The sequence below is a fragment of the Vombatus ursinus genome, unplaced genomic scaffold (assembly GCF_900497805.2).
Source record: "Vombatus ursinus unplaced genomic scaffold, bare-nosed wombat genome assembly UNPS02009770.1, whole genome shotgun sequence".
Taxonomy (NCBI): domain Eukaryota; kingdom Metazoa; phylum Chordata; class Mammalia; order Diprotodontia; family Vombatidae; genus Vombatus; species Vombatus ursinus.
This window is the reverse complement of record NW_020949548.1, coordinates 14,840,520-14,866,507: the sequence shown is the minus strand read 5'-3', so window position 1 is coordinate 14,866,507 and position 25,988 is coordinate 14,840,520. Positions and strand designations below refer to the sequence as shown.

Sequence of the window (25,988 nt, the reverse complement as noted above, 5' to 3'; positions counted from 1 at the left end):
AAAGCCAAGTATGCTGAGTCTAAGGCATTTCCCTGGTATATCAATCTAGTAACCCTGTCAAGAAATGTTTCCTAATGAGGAAATTATAAACTTCTAAATGATGTTTCAAATAAAAGATTTAATATTTCACAATGTAATTTTAACCCAAATACTTTATTAAATTTAGGTTGGTTCTATTGGAGCTGAACAAATCAAAATGGAATAGAAAGTCAACCACAGTTCTCTCAACCAAGCTGTTTCACTCCCATCGGGCCTCTACCTATAGCTGGCTAAACAGTACAAATGGAAACTTATGAGAATGATGGTTCCTACACAGCATGGTGAATTATCCAACTATAGTGGAAACATCCCTTAGGCAGACCTGGGCAGCTGAATGAATCAATCCCAGAGATTCATGCTTGATTGGAAATCAGAGATCAATGAGACTTTAGTGACTTTCCATCACTAAAATGGGAGTAGAATAAGGGAAGCAAAATTAATCACATTGAAATGGATTAATCTCAAAACGTCTCACCCTAGGCACTATACCTACACATAGGGTAACTGTCATCCTGTCAACAGTAGAGCCTATTTAGGGAAGCCTAGACCCAAGAGATAGGCCTATTTCAAGCATGGATAAATGAGAGTAGAATAAATGTGGTATATGATCTCCTCGTGTGCTTTTTATATACAAAATATACTTTTTTATTGACTTGAAAGTACTTTGTGTTCTTAGCTTTTGCTCATAAATAAATTTCTAAGTACAAAGTGGGTACTCTTCTCATTACTTAACAGTTATGATTCATAGACTGCTTATCAGAGTTCCTCAGCACTAAGATTCTAAAAATTTCGATCGGGTCAAGAGGCAAGTGATCTGAAGGTAGTATATATCAAGGACCATGAATGAAGAGATCAGAAAACAGTGACCAAAGGCTAATATGAAAATATCACCAACAAAATCTTTCTGCTTTTCAATTTTGTCTAGTGTCTTGAGACAATGAGGGTACTGAATGGCCTATCAGGATTATTTTGGAAACCCGCATTCTTCAGTTTCCCCAATTCAAGGAAAAAAGGAGAAAAGTAAACAGAGTAGGAGGAAATAAATGTACGTATGCACCTCTCACCACCTTCTCCCTCTTCAGTGCAGATACTTTATAGTATTATATGACTTCTCTATTTATGGGGCTTTTCTGACCTTCAATATCCTTGCCTATATAATGAAGGGAGTAGATAAGATGATCTTTAAGATAGTTTTCAAGACCTAAAGTTCTATTATTCTAACATATTCATCTAGGAGTAATGAAATAAAAATAACTCTTGACTTCTTTTCTGCCAGGTCATATCATCACAATGTCTTCTCTTGTCTCAAAATAGTTCAACAATTTAGTTTTGGCTAACTTTTGCCTTTCATTATTCACATAGCTCATCATCAATCCTAGATAACCTAGACCACTTGATTTTCTACTCCAGCTCCTGAACTATTACTATTGAGTGTAACTAGAGAAAATCACCTAACTGTCTTGACTGGGCCACTATAAATTCATATTGCCAGACTACTTTTGCTGCTCTATGTGATGTTTATTCCTTTTTTCACTGCGGCTAGTCAGAAGCAAATCCTACCTTCTTATCCTCTTTTCAGCTAATAAACACTAATATCAAGGTCACCCAACAAAGATTCCATAATCACCTCTACTCCTCTATACCTTAAAATTTCTTTATATATTCACTCATACTCCCATGTTTTCTTTTCTTCCTGTAACAGAGGAAGAGATGTGTTCTTGTTTTTACTTGGATTGATCTTTTGCATATTCCCTTGATTGCATGGATTTAAAATCAGATGACCAGGGTATGAATTACAGCTCTGATACTTAATGACTCTGAGCCTCAGTTTCTCCAACTGTAAAATTAGAATAGCATTATCTATACTACTTCATAGTGTTGTTGTGAGGAAAGTACTTTGTCAACTATCAAATAAATGTATTATTACTGTTATTATTATTATTATCATTATTATTATCCCTTCCTGCCCATCCAAACCCTTTGGCCATCAATCATCTACTCTCTTACATCTTAATCTCTCTGGATTCACTAAGTCTCTCTCCTCTCCTTACAAACTTGCTCATGTCTCCTCAACCAAAAGAGAGGAAAAAGCTTTCCTTGAATCTGTTAATATGTTACCTTCTTAAATTACCATATCATCTTTCCCTTCCATTTTACTGCCAAACTTCTTAAAAGAGTAATTCGCTACCTGACTCCTTGCAGTCAGACTTCTATTCCCATCAGTCCTCTGAAGCACCCATAACTTCCTAGTTTTCAAATTCAATTACTTTTTATCATTTTACATATATCCTGCTGGTCACCTCCCTTATTATTTTAACTCGAATTCTTTGGCCTCTGTAACACTAAACCATGCTGGTTATCCTCATACCTTTCCTATCGCTCCTGTTCCCTTTATTTCTCTTTTTCTCCCCAGTCCCATAGGTCTCCCCAAAGATTTGTCCTCAATTCTCTTTTCTGCTTTCACTACTCTCTCTTCCTTGGCAACCTCATCTATTTTCATAGCTTCTGCTATGATCTCTATGTAGAATGCTTCCTAATCTATAATCTTCTGTCCTGGCTTCTTTCTCAAGCTAAAGACCCTCACTTCCAAATGCATGCCTGCCTACCACCCATTAAACCATGAGTTCCTGGAGAACAGGTACTGCTTTTGACTGCTTTTGTATACCCAGAGCTTATCATGGTATCTGGAACATAGGGCATACAAAACAAATGCTTGTTGACTGTTGACTGACTGTCCTGGATATCTCACCAATACCTCAAACTCAAGATGTCCAAAACTGAACACATTTCCCCAAAACACCTGCCCCCTTTCCTGACTTCACTATTTCTTCTCATGGAATTACCACCCTTCCTCATCTAGACATTTCATTAACATTGATTCTCTCAGACCCACTGTACAATTTATGAACAGAATCATGCTTCAATACTTCAGCATAATACACATGAATATTCCATCTACTAGTACAAATAAAAATACACCCACACCCTTCTTAAATTGTTTGATTCTTGTCCACATTGCCTACAGATCTGCTATTAAAGATAAATCCAACATACTAGAAGTTTCCATGCTTCCATGTCTTGTCATTTTCTGGATACTAATGAAACACTTGGCATATCCATCTATTATCCCATTCCTACTATAGGATTTGTCTGTATCATTTTCTGATCATATATATCTTGAATTGTATCACTCATACCATATTTTCCTGTAAGTTAATACTCATGCTTAAGACCCCTATGGTTCTAAGTGAGATCTAGTATTAAGGCAGCCTTAGATATGATGATGCTACTCATATTCTCCTTCTGGAAACTGAGCTTTTTTTGTTATTTTGTATGACCATACCCTTACTTTACATCAAGTTTCAGCAATTATGTTCTTTTTTCTTGAAGAAAGGATTCTCTTATACAGATTCTCCCTTAACCTTAGTCAGTCCTTGCTTGTTACCTCAATTCCTCCTGCACTGGATTCGTTCGTTGTCTTCCACCCCGAAGCTTCCCAATAGTCTGAAACTTTAACCCTAAATCTCAGTGTACATGATGGGGTCCCAATTACCTAATGCCCAATCTATGTGACACCAACCACCTACCTGCTTAGACTTCTGCCTATTGCCTGATGCAACACCCTTTTGATACTGTGACAGAATTAATACTTATCAGCATTTCCTTGATGTACCCTCTTTCCTTGTATCTACAACATGGGGAGGCCCTTTCTCTTTCCCTAATCTTAGGCATTAGCTTTTCCTAAAAGGAAATAATGCTCTCCCTGGGACCAGATTGGCTTCAGATTCCCTAACACAACTGCCTGGTCCACTAAAGGCATAAAAAGTCCCAGGCATGGACACGGTAGATTTTTAAGCCCACATGAATTCCCTTACCCTATGTTGCAAGTCAGACATTTCTACATGAAAAAGAAGGGGACCTTATCCAAAGAAGCTAAGTCCCATTGCATCCTTGCTACATGTCCTTGCTGTGTTAGGGCAAAGTAAACCTCCTCTTGTTAAATGTTCAATGACTTGCAACCAACAGCTTACCTCTTAACCAGAGCCATAGTGATAACTCATGATTCTATAAGTCTCTCTCCTTTCATGAATACACAACCTCCCTGTCTCTCTAAGAATATAAATGGGAGATTCCCTGTCTCTTTGGAGAGTAGCCTGGACCTGTCTTCTGAGTTCCAGGCTACTAGCATATCCTGCTGTCTATTTATGGCGCGTTATAGGGAGAATTCCTTTTTTTGTGCATGGTTGCACTTGATAGCCATTGAAGTATCTTTCAGCTCTCAAATTCTGGGATACTATGATCTCTACCAGAATCTACTAGCACCTCACACTTATGTCCTATCAATCCAGTCTCTACAACATCTCTCACATCTATTATGGCCACTGTATTCTCACTTCTACCTCATTACCTTGTAAGATTAGCACTTAACCTCAATGGCAGTATGTGTGAGAGAGACCTTGGGGCAAGAGTCCTTCTGATCCTATTCAGAACTCTAGCATTTTTAAGTCATCTAGTCAAGTTTCCTCATTTTACAGATGGTGAAAATGGATTCCATTCCTAAGCTGAACCACTAGGGGTGATGATAATCCTCCTGAATTCAATCATTAATGATTAACATATGCCTTCTCATAATAACCCCCATCTCAGCGATTTCTGAACTCCATCCTGTCATTATTTAAACTCTATTCTCCATCCTCCACTGCTTATTCTTGTATTCCCATGCCCCTCAATCCAACCCTTGGCCCCCTCAATATTTCATTTTAAAGATATCCAACCCTTCCCCTATGCTCTCTGGAATTCCTGTTCCATGGATAACAAGCTTATTTTCATCTTAAAACTTTTTTCCTTTCTTATTTCTTCCATTTTATTGCATTCACTAAAACCTGGTTCCCTCCTGGTGACACTAGCTACCTTTTCCATCACTGATTACACTTTCATTGATACTTCCCCACTACCACCTCCTATCCTCACTCACCAGTTATGGTGGAGAATTAGAATAGTCTTTGCTCCCCATTGCCTAGGCTATTCTCTGCCACCTTCACTAAACAACCTTCCATCCTTTGAAGTTCATTCAAGCAATATTTATTAAACAATCAAGATTTTGGTAGCTGTTATCTACTAACCACCAAGACACTCTGCTTCTTCAACAAGCTTAGTGCCCCCCTCACAGTCTTTCTCTCCTCCCCAGCTCCTACCCTTATACTAGGTGGCATATATATATATATATATATATATATATATATATATATATATATATACACACACACACACACACATATATATACACATAAATATACATACATATACATACATATATATACATATATACACATACATACCTTTATAAACATACTATGTGTATATATATATATAGTAAGTTTATAAAGATACAGATATATAGATACTGCCTCTAACAACCTAACCTCCCAGTTCCTCACCTTACTTATTTCTCAAGACTGCTTCCTCCACTCCACCTCTGCTAAACACAGAAATGGTCATACTTTTAATCTTGCCATCACTCATAGTCATTCTACTTTCATTTCATGAACTTTGATCATGATCCATTGTCATCCTACCTCACCCTCTCTGCCTGACAAACCCTCCTATCCCAGTTCTTCATCCTTATCATGACCTCCAGACTCTCTACCTGTCAGGTTTTTTCCCAGGCCATCATCCCTGCACCTGCTACATTCTCTTTTCTTCCCCTTCTTTATCCTTTGGTTAACCAGTTCAACTCTACACTATCTTTTTCTCTCTGGGTTTCCTGCCCCTCTTATCTTACTGCCATTCTTCTGTGCCAAGCCTCAGCTTTGGATTAGTCCCATCATCTGCCACCTTCATTCCTGATCACATACTGCTGAATAAAGTTGAATAAAATCATGAAAGCATCCTGGCTGGGTCCATTACAATTTTCTATTACACAATCTTAAACAAGCTCTCACTGAGACAAGGCAATCCTTTTACATTTGCCTAATCTATTTACCATCTCACTCACCACAGTAGTTTTTCCCAAGCCTTTTCATCCCTCCTTAAAAGTCCCATGGCTCTCCCTCTCCCCACCCTCTCATCTGAGAACTTTAATTTCACATTTTACTGAAAAAACTGAAGCCATTGGCAGAGAGCTCCTTCTCCCCTCTTTCTCATCTGATATCATTCAGATATCTTCTGCTACTTTCTCCTCCTTCATTCCTGAGTCTCATAAATAGGTGGCCCTTTTCTTCACCAAGGCAAATCCTTCTACATGCTATATAAGTAATCCCATTTCATCCCGTCTTCTCCAGCAGATCGCTCCCTCCATCATTCCCATCCTTTCACTAGTCTTTAACCTCTACTTGTCAACTGGCTGCTTTCCCACTGTCTACAAACATGCCCATGTCTCTCCCATCCTTAAAAAAAACCTCCATTTGATCTGTCAATCCCCACCAGCTATCATCCAGTATCTCTTCCATAAATTTCTTCCATGAAATCCACAATGCCTCCACTTACTTTCTTCTTAACTCTCCGTAGTCTGGCTTCTGACTTCATCATTCAGCAGAAACTGCTCTCTCCAAAGTTGCTGATGATGTTTTAATTGCCAAATCTAACAGCCTTTCTCATTTAGCATCCTTCTGACATCTCTGTAGCCTTTGGCATTATTCACTCCTTATTGAAACACTTCTCTTTAGGTTTTTGTGACCCTGATCTTGCCTGGAACTTCTGCTCTCTGTCACTCTGCTCTTTCTCAGTATCCTTTGCTGGATCTTCACCCAAATCACACAGACTAAGCACAGGTGTCCCCTAAGGCTCTATCTTGGGCTATCTTTCATTCTCCCTCTGTACTATTTTGCCCAGTGATCTATCAACTCTTTGCCTGATTCTGATATGAGATAGCATAGGAAAATCAAAAGTTTTGATTAAAAAAAAAGAATTCTAGAAGGGAAAAACACTTACATAGTACCTATAAAGTGACAGGCATTGTGCTAATCTATTTACAAATATTGCCTATTCATGACAACCCTGTGAGGTAGGTGCCTTTATTAATAAATTTTACAATTGAACTGAAGATAATGAGTTAAGTGACTTGCCCGGGGTTACACAATTAGTAAGTGTCTGAGGCCGAATTTGAACTCAGGTCTTCCTGACTCCAGGCTCAGCACTTTGTCCTCTGTACCACCTGGCTTGTCTCTAGGCTGAAGAGATCCATAATCATCCATGAATCCATTTGAAGTCTCTGGATTTTGCTATAAAAGGGAAAATAGACTACTGCAAATCCAGCAAGTCCAAGAAAAGAGATCCAAATAACCCACGATATGGGAGTCAAATACGTGTGTCTCTCATCCCACAAGAATATTCCACTCCAAGACTGTCTAGGACCTTTTCTTTTCCCCCTCTATACTATTACAATTAGAAATCTCAGCAACCTCCATAGATTCAATTTTTATCTCTATGCTGGTGATTCTCAGATCCTCAGAGATCCCAGATTTCTCTCCTAACTGCCAGTCTTGCATTGCCAAACCTATTAAACATCTCAAACTGGATATCACATAGGCATCTTAAAAACTCAACATGTCCAAAATGGAACTCATTATCTTTGCCCATCCTCCAAACCCTCCCTCCTTCCTCACTTTCTTATTATTGTCAAGGGTACCACCATCCCACTATGCACTCTCTCATCCCCTATATCCAACTTACTGGCAAGTCCTGTTGATTCTATCTTCGTAACATCTCTTGTATATGCCCCTTCTCTCCTGGGACGCTGCCACCGCTTTGGTGCAGGCATGAATCTCATGAGGCACCTCAAGTCTCAACTACTTCAAATAGCCTGCTAATTGGTGTCCTTGTCACAAGCCTCTCCTCACTCCAGTCTTCTCAGTTTCCTAAGTGGTCTTCCTAAAATGCAGGTTATTGAATACCTTCTCCTCTCAGGTTGATTCTGCAGTCATCTTTCCAGTTTTCCTCTGCCATGTAGGTCTAGAACCACTTGCACAGATGAGAAGAGTGGTTCTGGTGGGGATAGGGCTAGGGTAGGTTGGGGCTAAATTCTTCTACACAGGATGGATTTCAAGTGTTTCACTCTTTGTTGAATCATTTGGAAGGGTGTGTTGCCTCTCTCTCTCTCTCTCTCTCTCTCTCACACACACACACACACTCAATAAACTCTAGTCACTCCTTATTACCTCCAGGATCAAATATAAAATCCTCTATTTGGCTTTTAAAGTCCTTCATAACCTGGCCCCTTCCAACTTTTCCATTCTTCTTACACCTTGTTGTTGTTCAGTCATTTTTCATTCACGTCCAAGTCTTTGTGACCCCATCTGGGGTTTTTTCAGCAAAGATATTGGAGCGGTTTGACATTTCCTTCTCTAGCTCATGGTAACAGATAAAGAAACTAAGGTAAACACAATTAAGTAGCTTGCCCAGGGTGACACAGCTAGTAATTATCTGGGGTCAGATTTGAACTCAGGAAGATGAGTCTTCCTGATTTCAGGTCTGGCACTATGTGTGCCACCTAGCTGCCCCTTACACCTTACTCTCACCCATGTACTCTATAAGCCAATGTCACTGGTATCCTTACTGTTCCTCACACAAGGCATTCCATCTCCTGACTCTGTTCATTTCCACTAGTTGTTTTCGGTCCTTTGAATGCTCTCCCTTCCTCATCGCTATCTCCTGGCTTCCCTGACTTCCTTCAGGTCCCTGTTAAAATTCCACTTTCTGCAAGAGGACTTTCCTGATCCCTTAACACTAGTGCATTCCCTCTAAGATTATCTCAAATTTATCCTGTATAATTTTTTTTTATTGAGAGTTGTTTGCATGTTGTCTCTTCCATTAGTCGGTGAGCCCCTTGAGAGCATGGATTGTTATTTATGTCTTTCTTTGTATCCTCAATGCTTGGCACAGTGCCTGGCACACAGCAGGTGTTTAAGAAATGCTTGTTGACTGGTTGATTTGCAAACTACAAAGATGAAGTGACACACTGAAGGTCAAAAAATCATGTTTTGAACCCAGATATTGGGATTCTAAATCCAATGCTCTTTCCAAGGCAACATACCCCATCCAGATGATTCAACAAAGAGTAAAACACTTGAAATCCATCCTGTGTAGAAGAATTTAGCCCCAACCTACCCTAGCCCTATCCCCACCAGAACCACTCTTCTCATCTGTGCAAGTGGTTCTAGAGCTACATGGCACAGGAAAACTGGAAAGATGACTGCAGAATCAACCTGAGAGGAGAAGGTATTCAATAATTATTTATTCTAGAAGATTGCCTATGACACCATTTCCTGTGCTCCAGGGAACCCTGTGGTTTGCATGATAGAAACAGGGATTCCTTGAAAAAAAATATTGATAGTAGCAGTATTTTTCCTACTAAAATATGAAGTCATATATAAATCAAAAATATATGGTAATTTTAGTCTAAAAATTGACTTAATTTATTTTATTTTGCTACCAGATTTTCTTGAAGACATTTCCCTTTTCCGGGAGGTTTTTCAGTCCCCTAGAATTCTCCCAAAGGGCAGTTATAATTCTTTAATATATTTCAAGCCTAAAAGCGTACTATGGTCCAACTAAAAGTTTGGGAAACATTAGCCTAGAGATCTCTTTTTGAACTGCTCCCATTTTTCATACCTCATAGCTTCTGGTTACTAGAAATCCTTTCTACCTCACAACCATTCTTATTATAAGCTTGAGCCCACTGATATGTACAAAATGAGAATGTGGACCCCTTGTAGAGTGAATGTTTTGTACTGACTGTTCTCACTATACCCATTTTGCCACAAGTTAATTGAGGCTACTGGAAAATTATCAATCAAATAATTTAGTGGGGGGTACAGTTCATAAGCAATAATATTTCAAAACCCAGTCCTTCAGTGTTATCCCTAGGACCATAAAAGAGAATAGGTAAGATGTCATCTACCCTTTGGTAAACCATCTGACAATTTGAGTGGAAGCTGAAGACGTAGCCCCAGAAGGAGTGCTACATGTGAAAAGAACTTCAGTGTTATACAAATGTGACCTAGTAATATTATTTTTCCAACGAACATTGATAACATTTCTTCAGTTTGAATATTTTGGGTGTTAGAAAGTGTATAATCACTTAGCACAGTGCCTGGTACATAGTAGGTGCTTAACATCAATTGATTGATTTAAAAATAATTTATGAGGGTTTAAAGTGTGTTTTAAGAAGCTAGAAGTTGATATATGTATCAACTACTAAGATATGTTTCAGCTAAGGAAAAAAATCTCCCTTTTCAGTGGAGGAAGCTATTTGGAAGTGAATGCCATGTAACATCCTCATTCATTCAATATACATTTCTTAAGTTTCTGTGATTTGCAATGTACACCAGTGGTAGGCACTGGAGGAGAAATGAGGATAAATGAACACAATCTCTACCAACGAAGTTCAGTTGTTGCTCAGTTGTATTTGACTCTTTGTGACCCCATTTGGGATTTTCTTGGCAAAGGTACTAGAGGTTACACAGCCAGTAAGTGTCTGAGGCTAGATTTGAACTCAGAAGATGAGTCTTCCTGACTCTAGGCCCTGCACTGTCCACTGAGCCACCTAGCTGCCCCTACTAATGAAGTACTTATAGCCTGATGGGGGAGACAAGACAACTACACAAATAAATATAATTCATTATATTTATTGTTGTTGTTCAGTTGTATTCGACTCTTTGTGACCCCATTTGGGATTTTCTTGGCAAAGATACTGGAGTGGTTTGCCATTTCTTTCTCCAGTTCATTTTATAGATGATAATCACATTGAAAGATGAGAAGGCCAAAGGCAAAACTTTGGCAAATATCTAAGTTTTAGGGGAAGGAGTAGCAAGAGAAATCATGGAAAGTAACAGAAGACAGCTCCCTCTTGACTTGAGGAAGAGAACAAAAGTCCAACTTGAATCAGCTCCAGGCTTCCTGTACAGAGAAGGCTGATCACTACCCATTAGTAGTGTGATATACCTTCATTCTCTTTCAATTCTACATTCAGCATGACAGTACAACTTGTGGCATCTCTGCCCCTTTGACAATAAATATTTGTTAATAAGTCATGTGATAAGTTTTTGTGGTAGTAGTTTCACATTAACAAGATCTTTGAAAGATCTATGGATTCTCCTTTCTTCAGATTAATAAATGAATTTCTCATAGATTGTGAACTCTGAGGAGGCCACCAACATTAATTTAGAAGCCAGAAGTAAATACAGTTTGGAGAAGATAGTCTTAGTGAAACAAAATATATTTCCATGAATAACCAAAGGTTCAAGATTTTTAAAGTAGTATACTCACTTGATTTATATGAAAGTGAGCACATTCATGAAACAGCACTTCCATCAGGTTTTACCCCCATTACCTAAACAAAAGAAGCAATGAAAAAAAAGAATAACTTTGCAATTTATTACCAATGCTATCATTATTAGAAAAATTACACTTTAGCATGTGTGTTTGTATGTAATCTGACCATGTGAACTTTTCCACATGTGTCTATGCTTAGGCCAAATTACAAAATCTTAAAGTTGGAAGGGACCTCAGAGATAATCTAGCCCAACCTTAGTTTCATAGTTTCATCTAGTAATGCTGCTATTGTTTTTTCAAAAACTTTCCCTGTGATTCTACTCTTTTTTTTTAAAGGGAGAGGAAAAGGAAGAGAAAAGATAGATATAGTAGCCAAAGGAGATGGGCGGGGGAGGTCATTGAGACATTTTTTTCAAAATTCAGAGGAGAGAATGGAAGGTCAGAAAGGAGCACCAACAAGCAGAACAGCTTCAAAAGTTGCACACTAAATGTATTATACATTGTAAAAAGAAAAACCATGTTTCATGTATACTCCCCTTTTTCTTTTCTCTTCTATATGAGGAAATGCTCACTTTATTTGGTATTTGCTAAATGCAGAATAAAAAGAAAATAAAATTTTAAAACTCTCCCTGACATTCAAACCAGAAAATAGAATGAAATGTTTCATCTATGAAAGTGAAACTATTGTGCCATATCAATTGGGAATAAATTTATGAGGAGAGTGTGTGTTGTCTAGGAATGGTGAAAACTTTGAAACAATCAAAAATTGGAAAATATCAGAGTCAGTAGAGCTCTCTGACTCCAATTTGCCCAACCTTTTCTGGAAGCACAGATCTCCTCTACAACATGCCAGGGAAGTGATAACTCAGCCTCTGGTCAAACACCTCCAGAGACAAGGAGCTCACTAACTACTAAGGCAGTCTATTCCATGGTTGAACATCCTGAGTCATATGGCCTTAGTTCTACCAAGCTGAACGAATCTAGGTAGGACAGAGGAGGAGAAGGAGGATGAGGATGAGGAGGACAAGAAGGAGGAAGAAGAAGAGGAGGAATCTGAGGAATAGATCAAAGGTCTGGCACGAAGGCACCAGTATACCAGTCCTTTATCAGAGATGCTCTCACTTCCAAAAGCAGAGTAGCTAATAACATCTTGACTTGCCTGAGTGATAATTTCATCCTTCAAAAGGTGGAGGAACCAGGAGGAAATTCTATTCTGGATCTGATTCTCACTATCAGGGAGGAACTGTGTGCTGGAATAAAAGTGATAGGAACTGAAGGCTGCTGGATGGTGCACTTAATAGAGCACCACCCTGGAGTCAGCAGGACCTGAGTTCAAATCTGACCTCAGACACATAACACTCACTAGCTGTGTGACTCTGGGCAAGTCACTTAACCCCAACTGCCTCACAAAAAAGTGATAGGAACCTGGAGGGCAAAGTGACCATTCCCACCTAAAATCTGTGATAGAACAGAGAAGATTTGAGCTATTGTAACATGTACCCTAAATTTAGAGAAGGCAGATTTCAAAGGGTTCAAAGGAATGATAGATTGAATCCCAAGGGCATCAAGGGAAGTTAGTTCAGAAGGAATAGGAAATTCTCAAGAATAAAATTTGGAAGACAAAAAGGGAAACAATTTCAAAAGAAGGGGGGAAATGGGGTTTGTATGAAGAAATCATTGTGGATGCAAAAAGAACTCACCATTTACAAAAAGAAATGCACAGAGAAACTGGAAGGTAACAGAACACAAATAAAAGCATGTGTAAAAAGAGTGTGAGGAGTGGTCAGGGCAGAGGCCAGTAAGAGAAGCTAAAGGCAACAGTTTTGTTTTTTTTTTTTATATTGGAAGTAAAAAGAAAATCAAAGAAATTATAGAAATGTTGTTTATGGTGGATGGGACAATGATAGCTGACTACATGGGAAGGGGAAGGAAATAAGCATTTATGAAATGCCTGCTGCTAAGCAGTGTTTTACACTGGAATTAGCAGAATAAAAATGATTATGAAGAGCTGATACCCAAGATAAGCAAAGAGAAAACATGAAAGAACTTAGCAGCCTTTCATGAATCCTATTCACATGCCCCAGATGAAATACATCCTCAAGTACTGAAAGAATTGTCAGTGATTGCTAAGCTATTGTCAGTGATATTAGAAAGATCATTAAAAACAATCGAGGTACTATAAGACTGGAGGACAAACGTCCTGGTTTCCAAAAGAGGAAAGAGAACAGAGTCTATAAACTATAGGTCAGTGAACCTGACTTCAACTACTGAGGAAAGTCTAGAATTGATCATTAAAGAGATAGTTGGGACTAATATGGAAATGTTTTATGTAATTGCACATGTATAACCTATATCTGATTGCTTACTGTCTTGGGGGGGAGGATTAAATATAGAACTCAAAACTTCAAATAAAAAAGTTAAAATTGGAAAAAAGAGAGAAGGAAGGAAGAGAAGGAAGGAAAGAAGGAAGGGAGGAAGGAGGAAAAGTGGGTCACCAAAGTATCTTTTTGAAACATGTGGAGAAAAGAACAGAAGGAAAGTCAGAAAGAAACACAAACAGGACACCTTTGAAAGCTATAGATTGAACTTACATACTTTCTTTTTTTAAAAAAAAAAGTCTACTGTGCATAATTTAGATATGCAGTTTCATATACAATCCTCTTTTTCTGTTCTATTATGTAAATAGAAATGTCAGTTTTATTTGGAATTTGCTAAGTTCACAATAAAAGAAAAGAAAAATTGTTGAGAGAAAGAGAGGGAGGGAGAGAGAGAGAGAGAGAGAGAGAGAGAGAGAGAGAGAGAGAGAGAGAGAGAGAGAGAGAGTTGGAGAATAGCTAGAAAGGAAAGCAATGATTACATAGAGCCAGAGTACACCAAGAATAGGTCATGCCAGACTGCTATAATTTCCTTTCCTTTTTCACAGGATTGCTACACTAATGATGATGGGAATGATGTGGATATGATTTACTCAGATTTTAACAAAAGTATTAATAAAGTATATCACACTATTCTTAGGAGAACATAGGAGAGATGTGGATTAGACATTACATTCAGATGGATTCTGTTTGGATAGCTAGACACAAAGAGTAATTGTTAATAGTTCAATGATAGCATAATAGAAGCTTTCCAGTAGAGTATTTCAGGGTTCTGTATTTGGTCATACGTCATACAACATTTTTTATCAGTGACTTGGATAAAGGCATAAATGGCAGGTTCATCAAATTTGTAGATGATACAAAACTGGGACAGATGACTAACACAAGTGGATGACAGAATCAGTACCCAAAATGATCTTGATAGGCTAAAGCATTGGATGGATCTAATAAGATGAAACTCAATAGGGATATTGCACATGGATACAATAAACATCAATGTCACAAATATAAAAAGGTGGAGGCATGGACAGAAAGCAATTGTTATGTAAAAATTTGTAGGTTTTAGTGGACTACAAATTCAATATGAGTCTATAGTATAATGTGACAATCAAAACAGCTAACGCAGGCTTAAGCTACATGAAGAGGGAAATAACTTCCAATAACAGGGAGGTGATGTATCGTTCCACAGTATTCTGACCTTAACAAGCCTGGAGTATTATGTCCAGTTCTAGGTACTATGATTTAGGAAGGCTATTAAAAGTGTCTAGAGGAAGGCAACCATGATGATTAATAACCTTGGGTTCAAGACATGAGGATTAGTTGAACAAACTGGGCACATTTTCTAACACTTAGAGCTGTCCCTAAAAGACAGTGGGGATACCCTCCTTGTAGGTATTCAAGTAGAGGCTACGAGGCAACTTTATAGTTAGGATTCCTTTTGAATATGGATTGGACTAGATGGCCACTAAGGTCCCTTTCAACTCTCAAATTCTGTGATTCTGTAAAATATAATCCTTCTTCTACCTGACAGCCCTTCACATACTTCATAGAATCCTGGGATCACAGCATTAGAGGTAAAGTGACCTTAGAAATCATCTAATCCAAATTACTATGTTTACTGATGAGGAAACTGAAGTCCAGAGAGTTTAAGCAAGTTGAGATTATCATCCCCTTAAGTCTTGTCTTCTCCAGGCTAGCTAAACATCACCAATTTCTTTAAGAATGATTTCCTAATAACTTGACTTCCAATCTACTCACACCCCACCCCACTCCCCATCATCCTCTTTGTGGTATGCTCCAAATCATCAAAATCCCTACAAAAAATATACTCAGAACTAAACAAAATATTCTAGCCATCTAGAATGCTCTGACCAAGGCAGAGGGGAGAAGAACCACCACTTACTTTCTTTTTGGCAATATAATTCTATTAAGAACACTATATTGCTCTCTATATCCATATATTTTGGTCCAATTCCTCTTGTGTGGCATATACTTGCAAGATGGTTATCCAGGATTAAGGCCAGTCTTTGGACACAGAACAAAGCTAACTCACCTACAAAGAAACAAAATCTATGATTTTGCCCTCATTAATATCATTAAAAGACACCATGAAACAATAACAATAAGGATAAATCTCAACTTATAATATGAAAACTAAATCTAGCACATTTAAAATTTTACTGCAGGAAACCTAGTGTTTTTTTTTAATTAATCAAATTGGTTTTTCTAGACTTTCTCATGGTATTCATAAAAAATGCAGTTTTGATATGTTAGGGCTTTTTTTTTGACTCAGCAGGTATTTCAATTAATACATGAAATTATAAAGGTCTTTTGAATGTACTCTGAGTGCTCTCAATGGGTTTGCCCTGACCCTAATGAAAATAACATATCAGATTCAGAACACTATTATTTGGTTGGCCAAAAACAAGCAATTGCCAAATTGGGCATTTTTTTTCCCTGGGGGGGGGGGGCACAGAAGCACTATTGGAAAGATTTGACTATTATGGCATTTAAGGAATTGTTTGTTTGAAGACACTCTTGAAACATCAATATTAGATTTTAATACAACTAAAACCTTTAAACAAGCTTGAATGTTAAACAGGAAAAATCCAAACACAGCTAAGTACCCAGTTTCACCTACCTACCGTACTCGTGTCCTCCCTCTAAAACATGAACCAACTAACCATTCTACTGGTATAACAACTAAATATGTAAATGTGCCATGTTTCACACACAAAGATCACACTACCAAGATGCTCCATAGTGCATGTTCATTGCTTTCCTAGTACCACACTTTCTTCCCCATGTCTTTTGTGACTGATGGTGCCCACTTACTTACTCACTAGTTCATAGAGTTCTATAGCTAGAAGGAATTTTAGATTTAGCAATTCAGCTCAATTCAGCAAGCATGCATGAAGTACAGAGCAATATTTTGAGTGTGATCCCTAGCATGGTTCCTGCCCTCATGGCACTTACTTTTCACTAGGAGGATAGGGCACATAAACTTACTTCTTCAATATTTTAAGATTCTATAATATTTGTTGCTGGGATCGCTGGGATGCTGTGGGCATCCCTACCACCAACGTAGGTCACAAACTCCTTTAGAATTTATTAGATGATCTTTGAAACTTGTCAAGTCTGAAAAATCTTTCATCCTGAAGCCAACCTGAAGATGAACCTCTTTGACTTTAGTTAGGTGGGGTCTAAGAAAAGGCACATATGATCCATCACTGGACCCATGCTTGAAGCCTTTTAAACTTTAGAACCTACCTGTATTTGAGCTTTGCTAGCACAGCCCTTGAGAACCCAGGGGCACCTCCATGACACAATGAGGCATCAGAATAGGATGTTAGGAGACAGAACACATACAGAATGGAGAATGTAAGTTCCATTAAAATGTAAGCTCCTTGAGGGCAGAGCTTGCTTGTTCTTTCTATTTGTAACTTCAGAGCCTGGCAAAGTCTCCACCACATAGTAGGCAATTAATAAATGCTTGCTTGATGACTGAATAAAATACATTATGTCTATCAGAAAGACACAAAATGTTATATAAAGTCTGAAGTTACTGACAAGGGGTAACCAGAAAAGTCTTAAGAAGGAGGTAGCATTTGGGCTTTAATGGATAGATATGAACTCAATAGGTGGAGGGGAGAAGGGCACTTCAGGCATAGGGACAATGAAAGCCAAGATGGAATGGACCACCTACTGGGAATAGGGAGCAGACCACTTTGGCTACAGCCTAACAGAGAAGGGAGTAGTATGAGATTTAGCTGGAAAAGTGGCAATAACACCTGAAATTTGTCCAAGGTCACATAAGCTAGCAAGAGACAGAGTCAAGACCAGACCCCAAGTCTCCTGATTCCCAGTAGAGCACTCACAACTGGTCAGTGAAATCTTGCAATGGAGCTGAGTATAACTCTCTGATATAAAAGAACAGAAATGTGACCCTGGCCTCATGACCACTAGGTTCTACCCAACTGAGCTCACCAGCCACAAATAACAACCTGCTGGGGATTCAGGTTCTAAAGAATGATTTCTTTTTGTTTGACCTTAGGGGTTGAAGTAACAAGACTGACCAGAACAACAACATAAAAGAGGTATATGGTGTAACAAGCTAAGGAGTATAACATCATAAGATTGATAGTAGCAGTGAAAAGCTTTAGAGATGTTATCGCCAGTTGCTTCTTTACATTAAAGGATATCCCCTAGCAATTCAATACAGTAATTATTTGACATTAAAATGGTTCATGTAATTTATTTAGCATTTAACAAATGTAATGTGAATTTGGATAAGGGAAATCATTCAGGGAAGGGTGTGTTCCTAATAGTCAACTCAAAACTAAAGCATTACACAGATGAGAACTAATATATTTTTAAAACCCTGATTCTATAGACTAATAAAGAAAACTTGGAGTATCATATCTCTGAGCGAACGACAAACCAATGCAAAGATTATATGGCCAATTCAGGTTCTAAACAACATTTTACAAAGAAAAATGGATGAAGCAATTAAGAGCTCTCAAAAAACTCAGTTCACTTATTATAACTCTAAGATAGGAATTGGATTATATTATATCAATTACTCAGGAAAAATGTGTACAGTTTTCAATGAGCACATTATTAAAATACTGACCTAATTTACTAATGAAAGGGCAGGATTCTTTTGATCTAGCCTTTTCCACAGAAGATTTTTCAAACAGGCCCTGTTACCTCAGTAATACAATGCAGCCTTATATTTCTGGCTTTATCTGGTAGAGTGAGATAACTCCACTGCTATTGTCCAGGTAGATTTTCATTTTGCCCAGACCACAGTTTTATAAGAAGTAAATCCCCTAACTTCACAGAACTTACAGTGCCTACTGCTTAGAAATATTGTCATCAAAGCAGAGAAATGACATAATGAATGAAATGCTGTCCAAGGTACAGTGTGAACAACCTCACATACCAACAAGTAGCCTTCTTCAACAACTTCGGTGCATTAAATATGTCTGATACATATCTTCACTGGATCTTTGGAAATGAAAAAAAGTAAAATTCTAGAGTCTAGAGTCAGTAGCTATTTTACCTTTCATTTGGTTCAAATGTTTCACAACTTAAGTCTATGATATTACAAGCCCCTTCAGAAGACTTAAATAGTATTAAAATACTACTTTCAATTTAAAGGGCAAAATATCTGGAAAATTAAGGTCACATAATGTTCAAAAACCTAATGGAGTATGGATTTCTGCTCGAAGTACTTCAACCAGAAACTGTAGCAATCTTAAATCTGTCTCTCCTGGATATAATAAGTTTTAAAGCTTTGAATGAATTTTCAGAATGTTTCACATATCCAAGAACTTCAGCTCTATTATAATGGAATTTCTGTGTGCCACCAGGAAGTTACACAGTATTGAAAACAAAGGACAATTGCAATCACTCTTAAAAAAAGGAAAACAGAACTATCTCTGGTAGTTTTTTTTTTTTTGCCTTGTATTTGTTTGTAAGAATTCCTTAAAAGCTTGAGAGTTAGTTTTCTAGTCAAATTGGTCAAGAATATTACAAGTGCCTGATTAAACCATTCATTAAATCAACAAACACCGTTAAAGTGCTTACGTACGCAGAGCACTTAGACACTATGGGAGAGACAAAAATAATTAAGAGCTTACAGTCTAGTAACAGCAACAATAATGCTTCATGAATCCGTAATTTCATCGGTATGAATATTCTCTCCACCAACGCATTTCATGAACCCTAAATAAATAATTTGTCTTTCTCAGAGTTGTGGTCAAATAATTGATCATCCTGATGACAACTATAAGCTTGGTTTGGCTAGTCTTCTGACTGGTGACATACATATGCCCATCACTGAGCCAGTACTCAAAATCTTGTACATTTTGATGAGGCTAGGACCTGCACTCTGCTAATATAGCCTTAAAGAGCCCAGGGTCATATTCATTCCATCATGAGATATTAGAGTAGGATTTTAGTGGAAAAATAATAACAGCAAAAAACAATAAAAGCTTAAATTTACATAATACTGTAAGGATTTTGAAGCCTTTATATACATTCTTATTTGTTCCTCATAAGTACTCTGTGATGTAGGCCATGAAAATATTATTATTTCCATTTTACATATGGGGAAAATGAGACTTAAGAAAGTAAAGTGATTTTCCCAAGGTCACACAAATATTAAATGGCAGTCAAGATTCAAACTCAACTCATGACTCCCAGGGCCACTGCTTTCACTTGACCCCCACAGGACACATACATCAATATTCAATAACTATATAGTAAATTGAAATACAGAAAACATACATACATATATATGTATATATATATTATATATGTATATTATATATTATATATATATATATATAAGAAAATCAGGAAGGTACTAAGCATAATACAAGGTCAGAGGAAAGAAAGATTATTTCTAACAATGAGGGGTAGAAGAAGCAGGAAAGGCATTTGAGCTATCCTTAAAGGACAGACAGTATATTAACAGACAGAAAAGGAGGTAGGAATTGCAGGTACAAGGCACAGTATGAACAGAAGCAGGAAAGCTAAATGGATTAACTAATATAAAACTGTATGGTTTTTATTTCTTTGTTTTATAGAATTTTAAAGTGAAAAAGGACTTCAGAGGCTATCTACACCAACTTGCACCTGAACAAGTACTATGATGTACTCCAAAAGATGACCACCCAGCCTTTGCTTAAAGACCTCTAATAAGAGAAAACCCACTTCCTTTCAGAGTAATTAATTCTATCATGAACTAGCTATCATTGTTAGGAAGCTTTTCTTTTCTCCCTTTTTTTACAAGCTTAAATCTTTTTGCATCTTCTATCCAGGGTGGGAAGGTATGGATGACTTGAGATTTGGATCACTGAGATCATTGCATTATCCACCCTTTCCAACCCACCCATCTTCTAAATATCTGTATTGCTTTCAATAGCACCACCATCCTTCCAATCACCGAGATTTTCACAACCTTGGGTGTGATCTTGAACTCATCTTCTCTCATCCCACATCCACATATCCAGGCAACTGCCAAATCTTGTCCGTTCCACCTTTACATCTTATACAACCTTCCCCCTTCTCCTCCCCGCCCCCTTCCGCCTCATACTCTTCAACTCAGTGAGACAGGCCTCTTTGCTGTTCCTCTCACAAGATGCTCCATCTCTCAAGCTCCAGGCAATTTTCACTGGCTGTCTCCCACACCTGGAAGGCTCTCCCTCCAACTTCTCTGCCTACTGGTTTCCTAAGCTTCCCTCAAGTCCCAGTTAAAATCCCACTGTCGATAGGAAGGAAGTCTTTGCCAATCCCTCTTAGTTCTAGTGCCTTCCCTCTGTGGATTACTTCCAATTTATCCTGTATATAGCAGTTTGTACAAAGTTATATGTATGATGTTTCCATGTCTCCTCAATTAGACTCTGAGCTCCTCAAGGGCAGGGAATTTTGCTTGGGTTTCTTTGTATCCCCAGTGCTTAGCACATTGCCCAACACATAATAGGTGCTTAATAAATGTATTGACTAACTGATATCTCTCACATTGGAACACTTCTCTCTACCTACATGGTCACCACCTTAGTTTAGTGCTATATCATCTCTTATCTGCACTACTGCAACAGTCTCCTACGTGTTCTCTCTGCCTCTAGATACTCCTCCTTCCAGTACAGCCTCCACACTGCTACAAAAGTGACTTTCTTAAAGTGCTGGTCCAACTATGTTACTACTCTACTCACTAAACTCCAGTGGCTCCCTACTGACTCGAGAATCAAATACTATTTCTTCTTTATCTTATCTTTCTTTTTAAATTTCTGTTTCTGTGTAAGCTTTATAATTTATAGTAGTTCAGTAGTACACATGTATAATTCATCAATAAACATATGTAGCAAATGCATATAACTTATAAGCAAACAAACCTATGTTTGCATTTATAAATATGAATATATGCAAATAATAAAAAATATTTTATGTATGGAATGCATATATTAAAAAAGTTTGTAAACCACTGCCCTACGGTTGGTGGCAATGAGAAGAAAAGCTGGCATCCTAACATTTCTGGGAGAAGAAATTAGAGAAAAAGAAGAAAGAAAACTTCTGCTAGGACTGAGTCTGTCTGGGGTTGATACCTAAGATTAGACTCTTTTTCTGCCTTGACATTCATTTTTTTTAGAGGCAGAACTTCTCAAAAAGAATATTTCTCCTAAAATCACAGAGCCAAGAGAACCGAAAGAAAAAGCTTCCCTCCTTGGGGTCCTTTCTAGTTCATCTGAAGCCTATATGCAGTTGGCAAAACTCAAAACAATCCAAAGATGCCCATTACCTAGACAGGTTTTCAAATCTATTTCCCCCTTGGGTTTCAGCAACCGCAGAGGGTGTTGATTTGCTCTTTCATCCCTTCATACAGCTAAATGAGCATGCAAACCTTCAAAAGAGAACAAAAAATGGAAATGACAGCCCTATTTATGACTCTGAAAAAATGTCTAAGCATCAGCATCACCGAAACATGCAAAAAGGCAACCAATGAATCCCCAATAGGGCAGCAGTGCCCTTTAAAGAAAGCTGATATGTAAAAATGAGAACAGCTCACATTTGCACAATGCTTTATGGGTTCAGAGTGCTTTCATACACATTAATTTGAATCTTTCAACAGCCCTTTGAGACAGGTAGGATAGGGATTATTATCCTCACTTTACAGATGGGGAAACCGAGGCTCATAAAGAGAGAAGTGACTTACCCACAGCTTTAAGTCAGGATCCATTGTCTCTTTGAATGCCATGTCATAGCTTCCACTGATAGTCTTTCTTTGAGGTTATCTTATAAATCACACTTTTTTTTAAAGTTTTAATGAGGCTTTTTATATTTTGCCCTCTCTCCCTAACTGAGCCCTTCCTGGTATCAAAGAAAAAGAGTTTAACAAAAGCAGCCACCAAAATGACCATGGTCTGACAGCATACGCACAGTCTGTACCTGTGATCTCCCATCTCTGTACCAAGAAGTGAAGTATATTACTTCATCAACTGCTCTCAACAACCAAGATTTGTCATTATAATTAATTTGCGTGTGATTATCTTCTGGGATTTCTTTTCATTTACATGATGGTCACCTATGCTGTTGTACTGGTTCTCCTTACTTCACTCTATATTAGTTCATATAGCTTCCAATGTTTTTATGAATTCCTTATATTCATCATCTCTCATGAAACAATATTCCATTACATATGGCACAATTTGTTTACCATTCTTCAATCAATAGGCACTCACTTTGTCTGTGGGTTTTTACTACCACAAAAATTGTGTCTATGAATATTTACATATATTTTATATATATATATATATACACACACACACGTACATACATACATGTATGTATGTGTGTGTGTGTAGAGGGGGTGCTCAAGACTGTATTTGTTTCTGTCATTGACCTCCTTGGGGACCTGGAATCAGTAGCAGTACTGATGGATCAAAGGGCAAGTACATTTTTAGTGTTATAAGATACATTTAGAATAACCCTGTCCTAGGATCAAATTTCATTAAATACACAATAAAATTCCATGTATCTACATATATAGACACAATACACAAGTATAGAAATAAAGTTGAATTGATGATGAAAATAATAATAGAAACTAGCATTTTATATATTACTTTAAGATTTACAAAGTATTTCACATATATTATCTAGTTTGAGCCTCACAACAACACTGTGAAATAGGTGTTAATATTGTCCCCATTTTACAGATGATGAAACTGGGGCTAAAATGTTAATTGGCTTGATAATTGTCAGGCAGCATACAGCAAGTATCTAAGGCAAAATTCAAACTCAGTTCTTCTGACTCCAAATCTGGCACTTTACCTACTATGCCAACAAGAATTTCTTTATCATTTCTAGTGCATTGTTTATACATCCTTGGCTGCTCGAACCTTCAGTAAGGTCCTTCTGATGCCTCCATGTTGATGTGATCTTGGAATTTCAAGGGATAAGCCAATAGAGTGTAACACTAGAAGGTCTAAGCTGCTGGAAAGTCTCTAAGTATGAGTCTAACTGTCTATCATCAGAGAACAGTCTAAGGTAGAGTGGCTCAGCAAAGAGTTGGGCACCAGGAAATGGACTGTTTTGGCCACAACTCACGAGGACTGTCATACTAAGGTATGTACAGGTTGAGGCATTGATGTAGCATAGTGAATGGAGTGCTAGAATTGGAGTCAGGAAAACCCGAGTTCAAATCTCATCTCAGATCCCTACTGTGTGACCTTGCACAAATAACTTTCTATGCCTCAGTTTCCCCATCTGTAAAATGAGGCAATTGAGCTTCATGGTCTCTAAGGTGCTGTCCAGCTCTAAATCTATGGTTCTCTGATCTTTGAACCTATAATGCAGTCATTGAGGAGCATCCACGTTGATGAAATCATAGTTCTTTGGAAGTACTCATGACTTACTTGAAAAGATAGTGACTTCAAAAAATAATCAAACTTCTAACAAGACACCACTATCAACTGAAGGTTTATCAGAAATAAAGAGGTAGCAAGATAAAAGATGAGACAGTAAAATTTGAAATTATATTTCTAGGGACCATGATATAACAAGATAAGGTAAAGCATCTGGCCTGGAAAAGGGAAGATTTGGGAAGGAAATTAAAATGGCAGTCTTAAGTATTTGAAATCTATCATGGAGAAGAGCAATCAGACTTTTCACACGTGTAAATATGGTACAACAGTCAAAAGAGCACTGGATTTGAAATCCAGGTGTTAGATGCTGTCTCTGCCAGTTACTCCATGTGCGACCTTGAGTAAGTCACTGAATCTCTGAGCCTTCATCTCCTCATCTAAATGACTTAAATTGGACTAAATGGTCTCCAAGGTCTCTTCCAATGCTAAAGCCTACAATCCTTGGCTACAGAGGGAAGAACTAAGATACATGAGTGCAAGTTACAGAGAGTCTGATTTCAGCCTGACGTAACAAATATTTCCTAATAATCAGAACTGTCCCAAAGTGAAACTGTCTGCCTCACAAAGTCGAGAATTCTCCATCATTGCCATGGATATCATCAAAGGCAGCCTCATTCTGGTATGGATTGGGCTAAATGATTTCTAAAGTAACTGACAGCTTTGAGATTCTGTGATTCAAATTTCACTTTATAGCAAGTTTTCAACAACACCGCTACAAAAGCAATTTTTTAATGCTAGTACTTAATGATACAAGTCTAAGAAAAGCATTCGGGTCAGTATAATTATAAAGCAAAGCCTCTTGCCATTTTCCTAGTTAGAGCTAGAAAGGACCTTAAGAAGAATGTGGTTTAACACCATCATATGTTCAAAATTTCCAGTTTTAACGTATTTTTCTCACATCTCCTTCATTTCCAAATATAACCTTGCACCTACCCATACCCATCAAGTCATTCTTTGTGACAAAGAATAAAAGTCAAAAAGAAGTTCAGCAAAACTAATCAACAATCCTGACAGAATACATAATAACTTTGTAGATCACAGTTCCCCACCTCTGCAAAGAAAGAATAAAGCATTTATTAAGCACTTGCTATGATGTGCCAGGTACCATGTGAAGCATACAAATACAAACAAGTAAGATGGTTCCTGCCCTCAAGTTTACATTCTAATGCGAGATGATAATATATAAAGGGGAGCTAGAAAGGGGACGAGGGTTGGGTTAAGGGAGCTAACTAAAGCTAAGCTTGAGGCAACATGGTACAGAGATGTCCTGGGAGTAGTGCAGAGGTCTGGCTCTGGCCAAGGTAAAGGGAAAACTCACCTCTCAGAGCCAGGCAACCCAAGAGCAAAATTTAAGTTTCCAATGGGGGAGAAATGAGAATGATGGTGGGAATGTAAGCATCCTGGTGATGAGATGGCCAGAAAGTAGCATGGTCAAGATGAGATGAAAGATAAGGGCAGATATTATGGGGCAGCTAGGTTTCTACCTATCAAAGCCCATGGCTATGAGGAGGGAGGGAGGAAGGAGGAGGAGGTCAACAGCCAATGACCAATGGTCATAATGCAGGCAGCATAAAAAGGAGATGCATTTTCTTATCTCTTTTCTGGTCACCATAATTATACAGTATTAAGAATCTAGTTCAGAGGCTTTGTATTTACATGGATGAGGACAGGATGGATATCGTTTTAGCTGCTCTCCTTCGTTCATTCTTTGTCAATTCGTGTAAGAATTCCCATTCAACTTTTCATAGTTATCATTTCTTTGGTTGTTGCTGTTAAGTCATTTCAGTCGCGTCTGACTCTCCAGCACCCCATTTGGGGTTTTCTTGGCAAAGATACTGGAGCAGTTTGCCATTCCTTTTCCATCTCATTT

The 25,988-nt window shown here is 37.9% G+C and overlaps 1 protein-coding gene across 1 annotated transcript in view; it reads right to left on the bottom strand.

Moving 5' to 3' along the window:
• STK33 (serine/threonine kinase 33) overlaps positions 1-25,988 on the bottom strand; it is a 186,816-nt gene that overhangs the window by 120,352 nt on the left and 40,476 nt on the right. Inside the window, exon 2 of the mRNA XM_027852566.1 lies at positions 11,305-11,368. The gene's annotated coding sequence lies outside the window, so the exon portion shown is untranslated. The remainder of the gene's footprint in view (positions 1-11,304; positions 11,369-25,988) is intronic.